Below are 23,251 nucleotides of genomic sequence, written 5' to 3'. Positions count from 1 at the left end.
ATCTGTGGTTCATTCAGCTCCTTCTATTCACTGCCACACAGATGGTTCATGCTGCAATACTGTCAGGTTTAATGTATGTCACTTTGTGCAGATAAGAGTCCATGATGGTAGGACCATGCCTCATTCACATTACTGTGTCTGGCTTCTGGCATCATGCTTGGAACTTTGTAGGGAGTCACTGGTATTTATTGAATTCTGTTGAGTCATGTCAGGCATGCACTGGGGGCAAGTATGATATGCTGTCTAGCTCATGGATTTGCAATGAGGTTCCAGGCTCCAGAGTGCCAGATATTATGTGATTTAGGGCTCCTCAGTCACTTTGAGCCTCAGTTTTCTCTTCTGCAACTCTGCAGCTTATATTATTGTAGTGAAGATTGAATAAAGTAAGAAGATGAATGAAGCATCTGCCACAATGTGCAGCACATACTGGACACAAAACCAAATATGTGCTCCTTTTTTTCTCCCTTTTCCCTTTGGTGCTAATTTTGAAGGTGACTTTGGGACATGAGTATTCTTTATAACCCAGGCATTCCAGTAACCCAGAGCCTCCCTGTGTTTCATATATTCTTGGTTATATGATAAGTGGCCTAAAGCCATTAACAATTCACTCATTGGTCTTAACAAGCTAATATGCCCCTAAAGGTGCTTTTGTAACACAAGCAAAGGAAGCAGAGGGTTGAACCATTTATTCTGTGAATTTGATTGATGTCGACAGGCAATCTGGACAGCTGAGGTCCAAATGCACACTCTTTTTTCCTTTTCCTTCATGGCAGGATTGATTTTGGCCTGAATCATCTGAATAATTGCCTTAGCTCCCCTAAGACATGTCTTTCACTTTGTGGGTGTAGACAGCTATAGAAAACAAGTATTATTTTAACCTCCTCAAAACACGGAAACTCTCAAACACAGAGAGGTTAATTGGTTTGACAAATGTCACACAGCTCCTCAATCGTGAAGCTGAGAGACAGCCTCCAGGTCTCCAAGCTACCCCTCCTCTCAACACATTAAAGAAAACCATTATAGCTGCTAAAGCATATCAATGCTTTAAATAGAAATAATAACCTTTACAGTCACATATTTCTTCCCTTTTGGGTGTAGAAATCATAGTCCAAAACTGTTTAAATAATACAGTAGTCACATATAGAGAATTTTTACTATGTCTATTACCTAAATGCCACATATTCCTCAATCTCAAACTTACACTTCGCATTTAGATAAAACAGACAATAGATGGTTGGAAAACAAACAAATGGGACAGGTCAAAGTCCTTATTTTTCTTTATCAAATGATAAATGATGCCCTTAGGAATCATGAACTCATCATTAAATCAGTGTTTAAAGCTCCTTATGTGAACATGGTGTTATGCTGTAGAAAGACTCTCATTGATGTGCATTTCCCATAAGAATGAGTGGGATCAACCCTGGGAAAAGATCAATGCTAAAGGACTAAAGGACTAAAGTTTCTGGCCTGGTTTTGTAGCAACTGACTGGGTGAGTCACCACAGCCCTTGAGGAATGGAAATTGTAGTATCCAGCTGGACTAACACTAATGGGTTTATTTAGAACCTAGTAAGATCATGTAAAAGAAATTACTCTCAAAATATTGAAGGACTATATGAATGAATTACTATAATCTTTTTATTAAGGGAAGAAGACAAGACTGTGATTAGGACAAGGCTGTATGTAAGCACCACTCTGTGGAATGAATATTGTGTACCCTGTGAATCTAGAGAAGGAAAAATCCATATCTACATTTACAGTTGGAAATAACCCTTGGGACTGGTTCTTGTATTGGAGATTTCATTTATGTGGTGCTTTTAACTTCAGGTTAACAAATATGCCATACGTTTTCAATATAACCTAATTATTTTGTGAGGCATTAGGGAACAAGTTATTATCCCTATTTTCTCTTTAGGTAATTTGAAGTCCATATAGGTAAGTTCACAATCAAGCTCAAAATCACATAGCAAACTACTCCATAAGGATAGGATCTGACTATGGGCAGTAGGATTGGAACTGTCTTCTACAAACATAAATGTAAGATCATAGAGAAGAGGAGGAGTGTGTCATATTAAGCCACTTGTCTCCATTGTGTGGAGAAAGATGCTGAACTAAATGGCAGTCTTTGAATTACCTGCAGATTTCGATCACAGTTGTATGTCTTCCACCCCTCACAAGTAATTGAAAGTTTTTGTGCACCACATTGTGTTCTACCTAGAGTATTGATTGCACTTTCTGGTGGGTTGTTTTATAGCACTGGAGTACTATGGAATGTGGACAAAACTAGGCACGAGATAGGACTCAAGACACTTCAAATATACTCTTAGTTTGGGGACTAATTTGCTCTGTGACTTTGAGCAAGTCACTGAATTTCCTTTAACTCTCCTGCATTTAAAATGGAAATAATATTAATTACCCTACTTATCTGAGAATGTACTAGGAGAAAGTATGTTAATATAAATGTTAAAATGCCATACAAATGCAAGATTTTTCCTATGACAATTTCTCTGATGGCTATTATTAAAAAAGATAGCATATATCATCAATCAATCAATCAATCAATCAAAATCTTCAGAACTTCCTTAGCCAACCTCAGCCTCTGAGACCAACCAACACCACTTTTGAACTTGAACTCCTCATTGCCAAACAACCATGAGCTCCCTAATTCATCAGAATTTCTTCACTGATGTGGAGGCTGCGGTCAACTGCCCAGTCAACCTGCATTTGCAGGCCTCCTACACCTACCTCTCTCTGGGCTTCTATTTCAATGGGAACAACATGGCTCTGGAGGGTGTGAGCCACTTCTTCTGTGGTTGGCCAGGAGAAGTACAAGGGAACCGAACATTTCTTAAAGATAAAAAACCAGCACAGTGGTCTTGTTCTCTTTCAAGATGTGCTGATGCCTTCCCAAGAAGAGTCGGGTAAAACTCTGGACTCCATGGAAACCACCTTCTTCTCCACCAGGTCCTTGGAGAAGAACCTGAACCAGGCCTGTTTGGACCTGCATGTCCTGGGTTCTGCCCGCATAGACCCTCACCTCTATGACTTCCTGGAGAACCACTTCCTGGATGAGGCGGTAATATTCATCAAGAATGTGGGTGACACCTGACTAACCTCCATAGCCTGGCTGGATACCAGGCTGGGTTGGGCAAGTATCTCTTCAAAAGGCTCACCCTCCAGCCTTTGGAGCCCAGAGGACTTTGAGGGACCCCTCTGCATTCCCCTGGTGTCTGGCTTTAATCTAAACCCCTCTCTGAAACCAGTAGGCATCCTTTTAACCACCCTGGAACCCTCTCCCATGCATTGAACCAAATGAAAACAATAACACTTTTTGAAGGGAAAAAAAGGGTAAGCTAAGAATAACACTGAATGAAAGAACCAAAGACTCCTAGAATTTGGAACTATGAAGAGTCCTAGCAATGTGAAATATCTTAATCTGGGTTTAACAGAGCCCCAGGCAGGGGGAAGATTTATAGATGTGGTCTAGGGAACTTATAATACTCTCCCCAAATGTGGATTGCACGATTGTGTGTATGAGTGTGTTTTTCACAGCTGAGTTTAACTTTCTGTCAGATGCCTAAGTTGGTATACACCGTAAAACTGCTGAAGAGTTCCTGAAAGTCCACGTATGCGGCTTTGTTACATGAGGAATCGTTTTATCATGTTATTATTGCATTTAGGGAACCTTTCTAATTAATTACATCTAATTTGCATCATATGTTTCAAGTGTGTGTGTTTACCATATTTTAACACTGTTGACTGTTCATCTGCCTTCCTTGTGTGTGTGGTCCAGGCCCAGCTCAACTGTAGGCACTCAGCAGCGACCGTGCAAGTGAAAAATGTATCTGAAGCCATCACGTCATACATCCAGCTGAAGTCGTTTTTCCCAACTGTAGTGAAAACACAATGTTTATTATTTCATAAAGATGATCTCTTTGGCTACATTTTTGATGTTCAAATACATCCTCAAGTGCTTCTGAGATGTTGTATGTGCTGAATTCAGTTTCAATAAGCTTTTCTTAAGGACTTCCTAAAATAGTTGAGGTTACTAAGATGGCAGTCTTAGAAAATATCTCCATACCTGCCTTTTTATCTAGGAAGAAATGAAAAGCTTCTAACTTGAGCTTCCCTTTATAGAATGAGAAGTTATATAAATAAAATGTGCAATAAGAATTTTTCAGGTAAGGAGGCATGCATTTCCATCAAAATTAAAAGAAGCGGTGCAGTGGGAATACGGGTTGGCAGTGCCCTTTGAGGACTGTAGGTGGTGGTCTCCCAGGAAGGAAGAATGAAAGCCCCTCGAGCATGTTGAAACCAGAGTCACAAGCACCTCTCTCTGTAAAAATTAACCCAGAAGTAAAGGCTGGAAATGGTTTTTGAAATTCAATCAGTTTTAATTATAGCAATTACAAAAATGCCTTTATAAAAATACATCTCAGCAAGATGCAAGCAGAGGATTAGAGATTTCTAATGAACCTTTAACTCCTCTGAGAGATGGGAGATGTCTTGTCACCAGCAATGTTACCAGGAGAGTTTACTAATAGGTGCCCCAATAAATGGAAATACACACAAGCCTTCTTTTTCACAGCAGAAACTTAAGTCTTCCTGACATGTTTACTGTGGCCACCTTGTTTTATTGTGGGAACAAAAATTTCTATGGCATCATGATCAAACAATGATGCCAGTTACAGTGGTGGGAATATGCGTACAAGCAGCATGAATCATCTGATGTTTTGAACTTACTAGTTAAGGTAGCAGTGGAGTGGGGATTGCTGTACTTCTGGTGAAGGAAGTTCAGGATCTCAATGTCTTTGTGCATTGTCTGGTAATAGTGATTAATAAAAGGCTGGATCTGGTGAAGCAAATGACCATGTAGCAACTAAGAATTCTGGTGGTGCCAAGTGTTCCGCTTTGGGTCCCTGCTTTGAATGGGTGCACAGGGCATTTTTATCTTGAAGTTTGAAAAGGTTGTATTAAGCCAGGTGGGCTTTTAGAGTTGTGAAATGGGCTTTTAGTGCTTTGGACATGGTATAAGACCTTTAAGTGGGCCACAAGGTATTTTGTCGTTGGCAGGACACGACAGTTTATGGCACCTTGGGTTATGGGTCAGCAGCTGTTGTTGTAGTGGCAGCTTGAAGAAACTGCTCTGCTCTTGGGTGCTTTTCCCTTTAAGCAGAGCCTCCCAGGCTTGATCAAAGACAGAGGGGAACTTCAGCACACAGCAGTGGACCACAGACTCCTACAAAAGCACTCAGAGCTAAGCCAAGAAAATAAAGCCTTTTTAAGTAGGGATCTTGTAGGCATCTGATTATTTTTTGTATGTTGCTGAGTGGTAACGTCACTAACAAAAGTGAGGTCAACTCAGTGCTTGATTGATTATCCAGGTACTACTTGCTCTATTAACCACATGTACTAGATTAAAGAAGAGATGGTAAGAGCTATACAGAAATATTTTCCTCTTGGTCATCTGTTTGATTCTCATCTTGGACCAAGCTGTGCCCAGTGTCCCCTCTTAAGTGCACTGGCAAATGGCCTTATTACCATAATTCAAAGGAAACATCCACCCCATAGGGGCCACTGAAAGTCAAAGCTACTTCAGAAACAGTGACAAAATAGCACAGGATACTTGGTGTTATTTTCTCCTCCTTAAGTGCAGGTAGCAATAAGTGCCAAGTGTGGGTAGATAGAAACAGGAGACTTTTGAATAGAAACAAAATATTAAATGAAACAATGACTCTAGTTAAACTAAAGAGTTGAGAGATATACCATCTCCTGTCAAATCAAAATATGTTAACCTAGGTATAAAAATATCCAAATGAAATATAATAATTGTTATAATTATATAGTAGACCTTACCCGAGTATAGTGCTTTGTAATACTCAGAGCACTGTAAGTCTTTGAAGTAGAAAAGATTGGACTCAAATGATTCCTGCTTTAGGATCAGCGCTCACCTCAGAACCTCTAGCCCCTGCCCTGTGAATCACGGAGCACTGACTTCTGCCCCTTAGAACCTCTTTCCCAGTCTTTCTGACCATCCCTGTAAAAACTGACCCAGTACCGATTGGTCTTAGAGAGCCCAGTCTAATCAGTCACTAGTTTTTATATCCTAAATTACTTTAGAATACATCTGAGACATTTTATCTTTGAATTTTTCTCAGTTTTTCTCTGGAATTTTATGAACTATCATAAAATTCTCCCAATTAAACTTTCTGTCTCCATCTTTGACCACCTATCGAAGCCTGGAAATAAAGGAGATGCTAAGCTCAAGGGAGTTAATTAAAGAGATTTTCATAAAGGGACCATTTTCCTAGATGATGGGTGGGCTAAAGAAACCAAAAGGACAGGGTGAAGAACCCCAACTAGCAAGAACAAAAGCAGTGACCACCCAGAAGTAGTCTGGTAAAAGCCGGTGACAAAGGAGGATGGCCGCCTGGTAGGTGCTGTGGTCACAGAGTACAAATGCCACTAAGCATGTGGGGAGGCAGAGAGGAACTGGGGGAACAAGTACCACAAACTATCCCTTCCTCTAACTGACCTCAATCTCTTGTCAATGCCTTTCATTGTCAAGCCCCCACCATCAGTGAAATGGAAGGGGACTTGGGCAGTGCAGGCCAGAGTGGTCACCCTGCAGGACAGAGAAGTCTGGAGAACAGGTATGTGAGGCAGGGAAAAGGGGAGAGCAAATGGACAATAACCGTTCCTCCCCAAATCTCTCCCCTGCAGGAGAGCCAGAACAATGTGTCCAACATCCTGAAAAGGCTCCTTGTCTCCCCATAAGCTGCAGAATCAAGCCCAAGCCTGATGCTGAAAGTCCTCCACGTCCTTGCCGGAATGACCTCTCTGGCATTGTCCCCAGATACGCTTTGCCTCCTTGAATGATTTTAATCAATTATACTGTATTTTTGTGGTTGTCCTCACGTACCATGTCACTTCATTCCTCCAGGCTTTTGTGCATGGAATTTCCTCTGGAATATATTTTCCTCTGTCTATACCAATCAAACTCAAATGGTATCTCCTTTGGGAAGCCTTGGCCAAAAGCTACATAATCTTATACATATATCTTTTAAAAAATTTATTCTAAAATTAGATTGGGCCATATGAAATTTCTGCTAGTCTACTGTTTTTGACCAGCAAAAATGAAATTTGGTATGTAGAACCTTGTGTCTTTTGCCCATAAGGAAGTCTCCTATTGGATGTATTACTCAGCAGGTAGTTCAATAGCTACAAATGGTGGGTGATTTATACCTGCTTATGGAACTGGACTGAACAAAGGTCCATATTTTATTTTGTCTAGGCCATGAGGACCATGTCAATCTTGATTTGTCAGTAAACATTTGTTGTTTGGAATATAAAACATATCTCAACCCCTTTTTTGTTACTTCTCATAAGCAAGGGAAGTAAATTAAAATTATCTTCTCTATGCTTATTCTAGACTTCAACTATCTCAGCTTTTAGAAGCCACATTTTATAAAGACAGCTCTCCATCTCCACAGTCTTAAGAAATGCGCAAGTTAATTTAATTAAATGAGAAAGTCCACGTAATTGATCAGATGCCCTCAAATGGAAAACACCAGTGGTAAGACAATACCAGAGGTTTTATCCAAGGTGCATTACTACACATAAATGAACCAGGTGGAAGGTTGAGGCTGCTTGAAGTTTCCTAATAACCCTTTCTAAGCACAAACTGCAGCTGAGTATTTTGATGTTATTCAAAACAGGAGGGTCCTCAAAGCCGAAGCCTAAATGGGGCCAACAACCAGACACAGCATTAGAGCCTTCCAGATTGACAGCCTATTTCCAAGTCACTTCGCCTGCTTTATCCACAAAGGAGAAAAGAGAAATGCCACATGACCAAAAATGACCAATGAGTGTTCATAAATCTCTTTCAAGTCCTATCAAAACTAAGGTTTCCGTGGTAATTCTTCTATAAAAAGAAATGCAAAATTTATTCCAAAACGAGATGTGGAGAGGGGAGGGGACTGGCAGCATTCAGGAAGCCATAGCCTTGAGCAAAATTATTAGTTTGTTCTCCTTCCAGCAGGAATCACGTTTGGCCCCTCATTTCATGAGAATATTATTTGTTGGGAAACCGAAGGATGTAGTCGACGTGTGCTTGTGTGTTTTAAATCCCCCTGCTGCACCCCCGACTGCTCAGTGACGTGGGTCCCCATCCCTTCACGCCTCGTTAGGGCCGGGCTGGGCCAGCTGGCCACGCTGTCCCTGTCCTCAGGCCTGGGTGCCATTGTCCCAGAGCTCGCCCAGCCCGCTTCCCTTTGAAGCTGTTCCAAAGAAACTTTATCCCTCTGTTCCAGCTGGCATTTCATTAAGCCCTGGCTTCACAGGATTTTCCACTCCCATTGACACATCAGAGCAAAGATGTAGCCATTAAAATAATGAAGAAAAGGGGAACGAGCAGAGGAAAAGCAGTTCTGAGGGGAAATTGTAAAGGAATACAAGGTTGTTGAAAAAATAAAGGCCAACTGTGGGAAAATAAAATCTACTTACTATCTCATCTCTTTTTCTTTTTTCCTCCCCTAAGATGTGTGCATGTCCTAAGCTGTCCACATTTTTCACAAAGCTTCATAGGAAGTGACTTCAGCAAGGCTCTGGCTCTGTGAAAGGGCTGACAGTCGCAGGTCTAAATTAGGAGCAGCCGCGAAGAATCCCAAAGACATTCTGAGTACACATGAGCACGAGGGAGCCGTGTGCATTGAAGATCCAGTGACTGAAATCTAACCTCTCCCTCACTCTGAAATAAATCATCGCATCTCCTGCTGGTTAGACAGCAAGCCCACCTAAGTTATTAACCACCCTGTGTGTGACTTCCTCGCTCTTACCTCCACACACTGCCCATCCAGGAGTGTGTGTGTCAGACCGAACCTTTTGCTTCTTCAAACAAACACTGGCCCCACACTTCCCTGGATGTAAAATCTTTTTGATGCTTCCCTACTCCAGAGGTAATATATGTGTGAGGTGTCTTTTATTCCCTCCAAAATTAGATTGTGAATTTAAGCATCAAAATAATTGTGTGTCCCTTTGTTGTGGTCTCTAGACAAAGGCCTACCTTGCAGGAGAGTCTCTCTGCACAGAATTTATATTTACCACCTCTGTCCAAGTTATCAGGCTTCGGCCAGCTCAACCAAAGACATGGACCAGGAGGATGTTGCAAAAGGCCTTTAAGCTCCTAAAACAGCTGTGACAAATCCCTGGTACTGAAGCTATACAGTTTATCCCCTCGGGCCTCATTCAGGCATTGTGATTTCATTAACAAGCTTGCTTTTCTAGCATCTCTTCCCACAGGAATTAGAAGCAGTGACCTAGAAGTAGACTCTTAGATATATGCCTGATGACAGAAGGGTATGTGACAGCTGACATGTAATTGAAGGAAGGAACAGAAAAGAAAAAAATCCCTCAAAAACAATGAACAAACATATTGCTTTACAGTACAAAAATTGTTTATAAGAATGTACTTTAAAGCATATTCAATAAATGCTATTAAAAGAAGATATATATTCTTTTTTTTAAACTCAGTCTTTTTTTAAGACTTTATTTATTTTTTAGAGAGGGAAGGGAGGGAGAAAGAGAGAGAGAGAGAGAGAGATCAATGTGCGGTTGCTGGGGGCTGTGGCCTGCAACCCAGGCATGTACCCTGAATGAGAATTGAACCTGGGACACTTTGGTTCGCAGCCTGCGCTCAATCCACTGAGCTATGCCAGCCAGGGCTAGAAGACATACATTCTTGAAAAGGATACTACAATGTGGAAAAAATTATTTTATGAAGGAAAAGATATTATGTATTTAGAGCATTTATGTATATCTTCCCCTCACTTCAAATACTTCAGATAGAACTGAGTGCTATCCTTGAGAATGTTCAGTTTATATTGTCCTAAAATCAGTTTTTATTTATGCACTTACTTTAAAAGCCATTTAAGGAAATGCTCACATGTTTGCTTTAATTAAACAAGTAGAAATATTGAGAAAAGTTTGCAAGGCTCAAGAAAAACCTGCTGGAGTAGTGACCAGTGAAAATGCACACTGAAAGAAGACCGGACCACACAGAAGGAAAACTTGGCTGGGAAGAAAAAGACTAATTCTTGCTCAAATCTTAACCCTTCCACCTCCGCACTGGCATTGTGTGACTCTGGTCATATTCCCCGATATCTCTGAATCACAGTGGGCAACGCCTTGTGAGAGTTAAGTAAAACTGTGTGTGTCCTGAGATCCAAACCCGGCTCACATGCAGAAAACCTGCATTCCAGGGCTTGGCTGTTGAGGGAAGCACCCAATATGGCATTTGGCAAGCATTGGGGTGTAGCTGAGTAGGATCTTAAGGAAAACCATAATTAATTAATTGATCGGCACAGGGGAGTTTACTTCTCAACTTTGTGGAAAATTTTTAAAAAGGAAGAAAAATATTTCTTCCCTTAAATAAAAATTTCTTTCAGAAGGTAAAACACACACATGAACCAGAATAATCCAAGGAGATGATGAAGTATAGAACTAGAATTATCAGAGTTAATGAAAAAGAATCAGACATGTCATGGGAGGTTTCATGCCAATAGTGGCATTGGGCAAAGGCACACGGGCCCTTGCAGGTGGGAGGAATGAAAGGGAGTGCCCGAGAGTGAGGAGGAGCCGAGTCAGCAGATGAAGCTTAATTCCTACCTGGCTCCGGTACAGCATTCTGTATGTGCCATGTCACAGAGTCACACAGAGGCTTGGAATCTGGGCACTTTTGCTCATAAGCCTGGGGATATTGGGTAACTGATATAACACTGTAGTGCCTCAGATTCCTCAGCTATAAACTGGAGTTACTACCTGCCTGGAGGAACTGTGGAGAGGATTAGATATGAAAACACATAATAACCACCCGGCCTGGTGCCAAGCCCACGCAGCCCATATACAGCCATTTTTCTTAGCTGCATTGTTATCTATTGTGAATATGACCCTTCTACCCTCTATTCTCTCACACTGCTTCCAAATACAGGGTGTGGCAGAGGTAGGTTTACACGGTTTATTCTTGTATTGTTATTTATTCATTATTGAATTTGTTCCATACAGACAATTGTAGACCTACATTTGCCTCACCCAGTATTCCTTGCACTACTTTGCTTCTATCTTTATCTAACTGCACTATGGAGATTATTCTTTACCCATCACTCTCATCTCTGTTCCTCTGATATCCCAAGGATATCAAACTGCTGTATTCTATCTCATTCTTCAAGGTCTACATCAAACTTCATCTGCTCTTAAAGCCTTTCCAAGATGCCTGGGCCCATTTTTATGGTATGTTTCGACCTCCATTATAGCCCTAGCTATGAGCTACATTGTATTATCATTTCTAGCACAGGTGACAATTTCTCACTGACTTGTAAACCCTTATGCAGAAGGGATAGTTTTTGTTAAATGTAATTTTCTCCAGGGTCACTACATACACACGATGAGAAGGGCCCACAACATTCACTCTCTGCTTACTTCCTAAGGGTGGGCCGTTACTATTTCTGTTTTTAGGATTCACCTATATTTTTCATTTCATGAGAAGTCTTAAAGGGAAATGATTTAAGAATCAAAATAAATAATCTGACAATTAGACAGTCCTGAGCCCACAGAGCCTCTTGAATAATTGATAATTTTTTGAAGTTTTAACCCCCACTCAGGGTCCTGAGCATAGTAATTTATGATTCCTGGATTGTAGATGTTGGGTGGGGGGCTGTCTGTGTGCATGTTCCCAATGCCATGAGACTCTCTATTGTCTGGCTTCATGCATGTTTCCCAAGGTTTCAAAAATCCATTAACTAGAGCTTATTTAGCGTCATCTGATATGATAGCTTTTATTGTGTGAGTATGTGGGATTTTTTTTTAACAGAAGCCAAATGTGCCCTTTGGATGAATTGATTTCCTCAATCTCATGGTGAAATATTGCATTTCAGTTGTCAGTTTTGATTTATTATTTCTTTAAACATTAAATCTTCCTTTGCATTTTTATTGGTTTCATTAAAAATGTTCTGCTCATCTTTTTCATGGCCACCTCCATAAAGAAAAGGAAGGCCTCGGTGAGGGAGCCGGAGGGACCCACACCGGCGCTCCTTTCTGCGAATGCCTCCCAGCTCCTGCCCTTTCATTGGCTGCATGTTTTGAAGGATCGACAGACAGACCAACAAATACCTTGCCTGCTTTTGTTATGGAGTTTATAAAAACATGTATTAAATCTAATAACTTTGGTGTGTAATGAGGCACAGAGCATATGCCAGAAGTATGGTGTCCAAACAGCAGTGGGCTTGAATGGTTTATCTTTCTAGCTAATGTGTTACATGAGATTTGACCCTTAAATTGAGCACTGGGAGAGATAAATAGGGTAATCAAAAGGACCCCAGTACATTCACAGGAACCTGGAGCCATCTGGTCAAGACGAAAATAAATCAGTAATGCAACTGGAAATGGTCTCCTGGGACCTTTGAGCATTGGTTTAGCATCACTGTCTCTCAAATTGTGGAGCAGAGGAAACTGACAGCAAAGATCAGGAAACCAACTCTAATTAACACACACACAGCAAAGAACTCAGAAGTCCCTTCAAATTGAAATGCCTAGTACCAGAGGGACTGAAACCCAGACAATAATTTGAAAGTCCCCCACCTTGGTAAAGACAAAAATAAAAGCATGTATTGATTGTAGGATAAGCTTGGGAAGCCCTGATACCAAAAAACAAACAAAACAGAATAAAACCAGAAACCCCATTTAATCAGGATAGAACAAACCAGAGCTTTCAGGTACACAGCATCACTTCTCTGCTTTGAATTAAGACAACCAGGATCTGGCCCACCTTTTTAAAAATCTGGCTTTCCCCAACTCTTTACATATGTGACAAAGTGAAAAAGTCATAAAATTACATGAAATGTTTGAGTAAGCTGTTTTCTTTCAATATGTTCTTTGTCTTTTGAAAATTAGCCTAAACTGCATTATTTGTTGTACTTGTTATAAAAATACAAGCTAAAACCATCTTTAGTGACATTGACTCAAATCTCCAAAAGATAAGCCATCAACACTACAAATTAACTCAAAAAGATATCTATGACTATTCTTTGAATTTAATATCTGGAAGAAAATTTAAAATTGTCCCAAATATGTTTTCACCTACATCACATAAAACATTTTGACTAGCATTTGCATATTTGAACAGTTATTTAGAATTATTTAATGGTAAATGGCATATAGAGCCACGTCTGCCCCGATCTCCCAGGACAAGGTCTGTCTGTGTTATGTGGGAGATTACGTAGCAGGGCTCCTCATCCATGGCCCCCTTCTCATTTGTTCAGCTCATATGTAAGTGCGGAGTGCTCACTCCATGCAGGAGGCTCTGCTTGGAAATGTGTGAGACCAGGGGCTTATCCTTAGACTATAGATTTCAGAGGGGGAGACATGGAGATAAATAAGAATATTCTAGACAGTGTCACTGGTGAAAATCAAGACACAAGGCCAGGGAGGGCGCTGAGGAGCGCATGTCTTGTCCCACTTGATTTTGCCACATTAACCTCACTGTGCCTCAATTTTCTCACCTGTAGATTGGAAATTATAATGGTATTGAACTTGGGGTTTTTTAATGTTTAAGTAAATTAAGGTATATAAAGCTCTTAGAACAGTGTCCAGCAAATTTTAGCATCCAAGAAATAACCAGTTATTATATTTCACACTATTATTGCAAGTATTTTGTCTGTGGTGGTCATCATTGTATGGGGTCCCTTGTATGTTGGCTCTAATCAAGATGTTAGCAATTTAAAAGTTTGCTCAGTTTTTTAAATTAATTTACTTTTTAAAAAATTTACTGAGACATTGGCCCATAGCTGTGGGGATCTAGAGAAGCAGAAGGTGCTGTGCCTTTCCCAAAAAGCTGCTGGTTTAAGTGGAAGAACAAGAGGTGCACACACACACACACACACACACACACAGGCATAATGGCAATATGTAATGACAGAGCACAACACCCACAAAGTGACTGGAGAGAGTGTTTTTGAACATAAGTGGCACAACAATAGAAACCCGATAGCCACACCAAGTGCTACCAGTCTATCAACATTATAATGGACTATGTAATCATGGACCATGTTTAAAATGTAATTCTTGCCAAACTTTCTCTACTTTCTTAAGTTAATAATTGTCTTTCTTTGTTTAGTTTCATCATTCATCTCAGGATTTTCTGATAGAACAGATCATCTCTAAATATAGTGATGTGTTATATAATAAACACCAGCTGCATTTTTTTTTCCTTTGGAGACATCTACCCTGCAGTCTTCTTTCTCCTTGCTTCAGTCTCAACCGGACACACTCTAGACTCATCTATAATGTTAGGATTCCTCTTCCCATCATTCGGAGAATTTCATTGCCTCCTCCTCTGTTGAAGCCCCATGAATTTTGGGGTTTACATCTTTCTTGTTCAGACAGAAAATATTCTATAGTAGCTTTCTGACAAAGGATGAGTGGGAGATACATTTTCTGAAATTCAGCATGCCTGAATGTGTCTTTATTTTTCCTTCATATTTGATTGTTTGGCTGAATATTAAATTCTAAGTAGAAGATTATATTCTTTTTTTAAAGATTTTATTCATTTATTTTTAGAGAGGGTGAGGGAGGGAAAAAGAGAAAGAATCAATGTGTGGTTGCCTCCCACATGGCCCCCACCAGGGACCCAGCCCGCAACCCAGGCATGTGCCCTGACTGGGAATCAAACCTGTGATGCTTTGGTTCACAGCCTGCGCTCAATCCACTGAGCTACGCCAGCCAGGGCTAGATTATATTCTTTATGAATCTGAAAAATTTTCTCCATTTTCCTTTAGCTTCAAATATCTCCTCCTTAGGAATAAAATGTGTTTCCAAACCTCCTTCCTTTTTTATCTATGGAAATTAAGGCTCTTTAGCCCCCACCTTTGAGAACTCCATAATTATATATATATATATATATATATATATATATTTTTTGCTGAAGGTCTGTTATCACTTATTTTGCATGATATTTGGCAGGGTCTTTTAAAAAATTTGAAAACATGTCCTTTAGATCTGGAAATTTCCTTGCATTATTTCTTGATAATGGCATTGATTCAGTTTTATTTCTTCTCCATTTCTGTAATTCCTTTTACCCTTGTGCTATAGTCCTGGACTAATGTTCTGGTTTTCTTAGCTTTCTCTTTTATTCACTATCTCTGTCTTCTTGTTCTGCTTTTTCGAAGGTTTCTTTAACTTCTATTCCTTGGGTTGAACTTTTACATTTCTGCTCTGAATTTTTTCATTTCCAGTAGCCCTTCCTTTTTTGCTGAATGTTCCTTTTGCAATTCAGCCAAAGTTCATTTCATAAATAGTGTCTTCAGTCTTCTCTCTGGAAAAAGCCATTTTAGATTTTTAGAAGTTTTCTTTTGATTCTTACATTGTCTGTGTTTCTTCTGGTCTTTTTTTATCTTTTGCTTTGATCTTCCTTTCATTCTTATTTTTTAGGCCTTCCACAAACATCTGGTGATTACTGTGATCTATTTATAATTAAGAGTGAGGAACTAAAAACTAGTCTAGTACTGTGTTTTTTTAGTGTTCATAAGGGGCTGTCAAATGGCAAAATGGTGGGTGTCACTCTGGTTTAATCAAGGGGTGACATCTTTTTCTTTTTTTATTTATTGATTTGAGGCAGTGAGAGAGGGAGAGATTTCTTGCTCCACTTATTTATGTATTCATTTGATTCTTTTATGTGCCCTGACTGGGGATTGAACTTGCCGTCTTGGTGTGTCAGGATGGTACCCTAACCAACTGAGCTACCTGGCCAAGGTGGGATGATAGCTTTTTCATTTAGAACAGAGTGTTTCCTGAGTCATTCATATATTGACTTGAAAGGTGAAAACCTGATTTTCCTGCAGGATGGAAGATAAGGAAGAGTAGGCCAGAATCTGACTAATTTGTTTAATTTGTTATACAGCCTGTCATTAATCTGTTTTTGATGCAGCATTTTTACCTTGACTTTTAGGTAACACTATCCTTTTTAAGGTCAGAGCTTTTATGGTCTCATTGCTTCAGGAAACGAGTCTCAGGTCTTCTGACCCATATTGGCAAATTCAGTCCCTAGGCTACACAAGGTAAGGACTGACAGGTGGGTTTGTAGTTGTTCCCACAAAGACTTTCTACCTGTCCTCCAAATTTAAGCCCTAATTGGCACTTTAATCATCCAAGATGGCAGTGTCACTAAATTTTAAACCTTTCCAGGCCTCTGTCATAAATTGTCTTGCCAATATTTGTCTATTTTTTAAAGGCACTCAGGTGTCAACTTCCTCTGAGATGCTGAGCAAGTAACCCCTGCTTATCATACTCCATTTTTTTCAAGTTTTGTTGACATTTTTAATTGGCTCTTATCTTTCTCTCATTATTGGTTTTTGCTTCTTCTGATGTCCCAATATAGAGGAGCTTCAAGAGGGAATAAGAGATAAATGTGTCTGTTTAATTTATGATGTCTAACTGGAAATCAGGATAGGATTTTAATGGTTGCATAGCAGTCTCTAAAGCAATGTATTGTGGGAAATATTTAAGGGTAAATCATTATACATATAATTCCTCAAATCACAATATATGAAACTGAGCCTATGGCTTTTAGATAAATGCCCACTGTTATACTTAAATATTTATTTGCCTGGGGATTGTGAAACCCAGTATTTATTAACATATTTTTAAGAGTCATTACAAAGACAATAGTAGCCACGATGTTTGCATCCTAGTCTCTGGAGTGACATCCTCATAGCCAGAAGATTAATTTAGTAGCATCCTCTGATGCTTCATTTTTCTGATAAGATTATAACCTCAGGGCTAATTATACCCAGTACAACTGGAAACCCTAATGAAAAATGTAGTCACCAGAGACACCTTAAAAATGCAGTTGTCCTAAATACCTGTCTTGCTGACATCAATGATATTCTAAAAACCTCAATGTCAATGTGTGTGTGGCTGGAAACATGCATGTCCAGAGAAAGGATGCATTTCGCAAAGGCTGCAGAGCTAGTGGTATGTGCCAGAGGTTTTTCTCAGGATGTGTCCTTCACATGGGAAGTAGAAGAGTAAAACCAGGAAGCTAGACAAAAACCCTCTTGGGTTTTGCCCAAGGTTCTTGCATCCAACTGAAGATCTTTCTTAAAAAGATTTTATTTGTTTTTAGAGAGAAAGAAAGGAAGGGATAAAGAGAGGGAGAGAAATATCAATGTGTGAGAGAAACATTGACCAATTGCTTCTTGCAGGTGCCCCAAATGGGGACCAGCCTGCAACCCAGGCATGAGCCTTGACTGGGAATTGAACCCACGAACTTTTGCTTTGTGTGATAATGCTCAACCAAATGAACCATGCTGGTGAGGGCACCAACTGAGGACCTTTAAAAGGATCTTTTTTTTCTAGAGCATCCCTGATGTCAGCAATGTTTGGAGGGTGATACAACATTCATCCATTTGAGAGGTAAATATCTCTATTGAACAGCCAGCATGGCTAAGATCTTCCTTGTATTTAATTTGAAAACTATCTGATTACCTGTGAGCCTATTTTCTCTCTTCTTTCTTTTGCCACCTCCTCCATTTTTATACTAGCATTAAAAAGTCATCGATCTTTCTGTGAACAAAGAAGCATCACAAATAGATCCATGATAGCATCTTGGTGAAAGACAATTAAGAAAGGCCTATAAACCCAGCATCTGAATTATAGGATACCTATTTCATTAAGGTTTGCTTTAATATTCAGTAAGCCCATAGAGACCGCAAAGTTTAGTGCATGTCTATGTGGGAGTATGTGTGTGACTGTGGGAATGAACGTGTGTATATATGCGTGTGAGTGTACAATGCATTGGTCTTATTTTGTTACAGAAAAAGTTGGGAGACACTAAGGTATAAGTAGGATCTGTGGACAGAGATGTTAACAAACAGTTCTAATATTGATTCTGGATTTATTAATATAAACAAGGTCCATGGCTTAGGACTGACTCCACTGTCATCTTAGAGCAAGACCCAACCCTCTTTGCCTATTTAGATTTTCTTGGTCCCCCTCAAATTCTCTTTTTTCTAAAATTGCCCCAGCCCTTTAGAATGGCAGCCTCATATGTGTCTTTATATAAAATGTTGGGCACTTAATGTGTCACTTCCCCCCGAGTAGTTCACACTTAAGAGAAAGCCATGTAAGGATTATTTCTTGCCTCAAGGATCAATCATGACAGGCTTTTGCACATCAGTCTGGAAGTACTACTTGAAAACATCTTTATTGGGCACCTATCAAATGACCCTCGTAGCCTTGCACCACTGAGATGACACTGGCCTCTGCTGCTCTGTCTCTCCCTTTTGCTCAGGGATTCTCTCTGCATACACATAGGCAACAGCCACATGACACTTTTGGGTCATGGAAAGTTTCCCTTGGCTTTTATGTCACAGTGAGCTGACCATGGTGACTCCTCTCCAGCATTCTCTTACTTTGACACAGTCTGAAAACTACCAAGAAAATGAGACAAGGGTCTTGTCTTCCATCATATCTCACAAACTCATCAGGCATTTTTCTAGCTCTCCAGGTTTCTCCGCAGGGTACACATTCTGTGTTCTTGTCTTTGCAGCCACAATGTCTCTGCTTTCATCATTTCCTTCTCTTGAAGGGAAAGATCTTTTTTCAGTTTTACAATATTGCCCCCAAATTCTGAGCTCAATGCCTTTTCCCCCTAAAGGTATAGACTTCTTAAATATAAACACTAGTAGTCCCCAATATACCAGTAACTATTGCTTTGAATACTGGGACTGGTAAGGATCAAAGGTGACAGAGTATTTTCAAAAATCACGTAACATTTTTAAAAGATTCCTCAGTTTACATTATGTAAACATATGTGAAACTTTGGAGCTTCCTCGTATCAAATCTTTCCACCTGCTCATGCTCTTGTGGTATCTTATCTGTCCTTATTCTCTCTTTTTTAATATAAAAAATTCACTGTCTGTTTATGATTCATTTACTCACTTATTATTCCACCCACAATTCTTAAATTTCCATAGTCTGAAAAAAATTAAGAAAACAAGTTTGGGGACTACCTTTCTGCACTCAGGCTGTGCCTCTACATATTTACAAATTCACAGAAAGGATTGGTAACCACCCAAGACCACATTAGCAAGCAACACAATGGGAAGAAGATATGATTGTATATTTATATGAGTTTTCCTCTTTAGGGACTTGGCAGGCAGAACACAGCTAGAGAAGAGAAAAGAGAGCCCAGGGATGAATATTGGGGTTTTTGTGTGGGTAGAACCTTCCAAATTAAGGGTCAGAGAGTGGTTTTATCATTTTAATTAGATTGTTTTAGAATTTCAGATTTTTCAGTGCAACATTTCAAGCAAACAAAGAAATGAAGAAACCAAAAACCAAATAATTAGAGGGGTATCACCTGTCCCTGAATGTGAATACCTAAATATGAGTACAGGTAAAATTAGTTATTTTCATGTATTTGTGTCACTTAAGAATTGCATTCAGCTGCTAGTAACCAACAATGAACATAACAGAGGCTTAAACAATAGAGCTTCATTTCTTTTAGGTTAAAGAAGTCTAGAGGCGGAGAAACTAGGGCCAATATGGCAGCTACCTGGTATTTTCAGGTCTTCTTAGTTTTTCTACTTTCTGCAATATTGCCAACAAGCTTGAGCCAATAGGATTTTGGATGAAGTGGGTGGAGCAAAAGGAGGTGCCCGATGTAATGAGCCCAGCAAGTCCGCTGCTGAGAAATGTTGAGTAATAAGGATGGATGAGGTAAGAATAGGTGACATGAAGCCATGTGTTAACCCATAGATGGCAGGGAGACTTTCAGCCTCTTGACAGCAGAAAGATAAGGGAGTGCTGTAACTAGTACTTGAAATCTGACATCCATGTGAAGAATGATTTTCAAAAAGATGGAATGGGAGCGAAAAGGATATAAGGAACATTAAAATAGCCATAAAGAAGGGGTGGCATTTGGAATTTAGGGGAAAAAGAGGACTACAACTTTAGAGGCATCTAGTGATTTTCTTCCATCTTCAATATTATGATCCATGAGCTCCATGAAGAAATATGTTGGGAAACTAACCAGGAAAGTAAACACACTGATGCATATTTTTCTTATGATTCCCTCTCTTAGTTGGTCACCCCTCTGCCCACATTCTGCACTCTGTTCTTGTACTGTACTCCGGCACAGAGAATAAGCAGCCACTCAATGGTGCAGTGAGATGGGACCCAGGATCAGTCAGCCTGCCCCATCAGAAATAAAAGTCTCGATGTTCTAATCTCTCTGATGCCTTTAATTCTACCATGTAGTGCCATTTTTGTGTATCTTACAGCTTTTGATCTTTTTTTTAATCCTCACTTGAGGATAAGTTTATTGATTTGAGAGAGAGAAAAACATCAATATGAGAGAGAAACATTGATTGGTTGCCTGTCATACGTGTCCTGACTAGAGATGAAACCACCAATGTAGGTATGTGTCCTGACCAGGGCTCAAACCCACAACCTAGGTATGAGCCGTGACTGGAGATTGAACCTGTAACCTTTTGGTATATGAAACAGTACTCTAACCAAAAAGATGGGCCAGGGTACATCTTTTGACCTTTAAAAGACTGTTAAATATAAATACTCTCATGAAGAAAATTACTTTAAGCAATGGTTTTCCATCTACCCACTTTACCCAGACAATTTTATGTCACTTCAAAACTGGCACATCCTTGGGACCCAGTCTAGTATAGTATGAGTGTTTTGAAAGAGGAGGAAGCTGGAAAGGTGCTCAAAATAAGGGGCAAATGTACAAACTTTAAGGATCTCCTAAAATATGGGAAGGTGTTAGGTGTTCATTTGTTCAACTTGGGCCAGTCCTGTCTCTGGTTCTCTGCCAGGGCCAGGTTGAAAAGTCAGCATCAGATGGCACTTCACTAAGTTTTGTTTTTCTTGGATCTGTCTGATACTTCTGTGTGCCTCTCAAAGAAATCATTAAGGTCCCTGTGCCTAGCTTTCTCTTATGAAGAACCAGAGCCATGTGTTAAATGAGTGATTGAGAAAAAAGAAGAGTGAGTGATCAGAACAACTTGAGATTTCTTTGAGATTTAGGGTGTTACCTATTGGCAGAATGGCATTGGAATTGGAGATCAGCAGTAATCTTAAATCTCATGGTAAAATGAGCTCCCCATGTTCCTCGGCACTCCACATGATATTTCTGTCAATCTGGATTCTGTCCCTCAGGAAGAGGCTTTGAGAGTCACTGAAGCTATATTCCTTGCTGCAGAAGTAATGGAAGAACAGCGAACACTGGACAAGCACACCACTTCTCTATAGGGTGCAGGGGAAGCACAGCATAGGTGTGCCCTCCTGTGCCCCCTCCAAGGGAAAAGTAGTCAGTTTCTCACAATAACTTGCCATTCACTTGGAGACAGACAACATTGTTACAACTAAATGGTGGAGTTGGGGAAAGTGTTAGCCTAGTTTTGACAAATTCTACCATCTCATCTGTATGAATCTAGAACTGGAATCTACAGAGCATGGGGGAGGAGTCAACCATGTGGGTGGGGATGTCCAGGGAAGGGACTGTTAAGGAGAGGCGCACATTATGAATAGGAAGGACATTCTGGGGAGCAATATTTTTTTACAGTCTAATTGCTCTATGTTTTATAGAACCTGATCATTAGGGGATCCGGGGCATGATTCCGCAGAGATGTTCTTGTGAAATAAAGCAAGAGGCTATTAAACAGAAAGTTTAAATATAGCTACAGGGAGACATCCTTCCTGACAACTTGACAGATGTCTTGGAGTGACGACTCCTTCCTTCATCGCTAATTACAAAATCATTTGTCTTAAGAAAAGGACAAAAGAGAAGTAATTATGAAAAACATGATTCTTAAGGGATAAAAAGATAACATCAGTTTAAAACACGAAAGCAATCATAACCACTTAGAATCATTATTAGTTTGGTGGAACCAATGACAGGTTGCTGTTTAGAAACCAGAGGGAATGGGGCTCCTGAAGCAGAGGGGAGAAAACATTGAGATTCTTGTTATGCTAAACTTATCCCCAGACTCCTGAGACTTCTTTGATGAACAGTTCATTAAAATTTCCGACCACAGATGAATTTAAGCTAAAATACACAAATGTTTTAATTATACATTCCTTTTTAATTACACTAATGACTTGTAATGTGTTTATGTTGGTTTAGAGTTTAATTTCTTCCCTTAGATTAGGTGGTTGACTTAAGGACTGTGCTTTTCAGTAAAATGGCATGATTCGTCAATGTTTGGTTATGAATTAATGCCCAAATGCTGAAGAGCTGCTGCCCTTGGAGGGATATTTCTGCCCATGAACAATTGCCCCTCCTCTGGAGGTCTGGGACAGCACAGGCCTTGCCATATTGCAGGCATAAGGGATAGGAGTTCTGAGGGAAAAAAAAAAGTGTGAATAGTGTCTAGGTTGGGAAGGTGCTGAGAGATAGGGGAGTAGATGAATTGGGAAGAAGAGACCCCACATACGAGATAGGCCCGCTTATCAAGGGTTCATTTACATGTTGACACAGTGAGAGCCAGAGCTGGCCCATGATCAGGCTCGAGAGGCAAGACACAAGCTTCGTGTTTTTGATCTTCTCTCCATACCCTCCTTGGGACTTCTCATTTTGAAGTCCCTGATTTTCTCCCCCAATGTAATCTATTGCCTCAGCCAATTCCAGCATGAAGTATAAGATTTTTGATAAACACTTTCACTCTGATATGTGACTCAACATGAATATTTATCCCTACCAAACTTAAATATTTATGTTTTAAAAGAGGACTCTTGAATGGCTGATGTTTAAATCATGGTACCCTCCTTAGGTCTGGGAGCTAGACAAACCTGCTCGTTTGTCTGCCAGTCTCGTTCAGTGGGTATCGGTGTTTTGTTTTTGTTTTTTGTTTTTTTTCAGCAACCTTTCACCTTCTTCTAATAAGAAATCCCCCCCCCCACTTTTTTTTTCCTGCAGAGAAACCATTCTCTGTGATATGGTAGAAGCTAAAACATCCCCCCTGCCCTCTCACCATCAAGTTTGGCCTAATGTGACCCACGTTAGCCAATCAGAGTATCCAGTTCTCCTAAGCACAGAGATTATTTGAAGGTAAGCACATCACAGAAGTAGGACTACTCAAAGTCCTCCTTAGGAGTTTTATTTATTCATCGATCTTTTCTTCTTTTTTGTGTGTGTGCAAAACCTATTGTGGTAGGCAGAATAATAACCTCCCCTCACTCTGCAG

The 23,251-nt window shown here is 40.0% G+C and overlaps 1 pseudogene; it reads left to right on the top strand.

The window, feature by feature from the left end:
• Window positions 1–2,651: 2,651 nt before the first annotated feature.
• LOC123826364 lies at window positions 2,652–3,203 on the top strand (annotated as a pseudogene).
• Window positions 3,204–23,251: the final 20,048 nt, after the last annotated feature.

This window comes from Phyllostomus hastatus, unplaced genomic scaffold (genome assembly GCF_019186645.2).
Source record: "Phyllostomus hastatus isolate PE091 unplaced genomic scaffold, TTU_PhHast_1.1 phas_contig_80, whole genome shotgun sequence".
In the NCBI taxonomy this organism is placed as follows: domain Eukaryota; kingdom Metazoa; phylum Chordata; class Mammalia; order Chiroptera; family Phyllostomidae; genus Phyllostomus; species Phyllostomus hastatus.
This window is presented reverse-complemented; position numbering and strand designations above follow the sequence as displayed.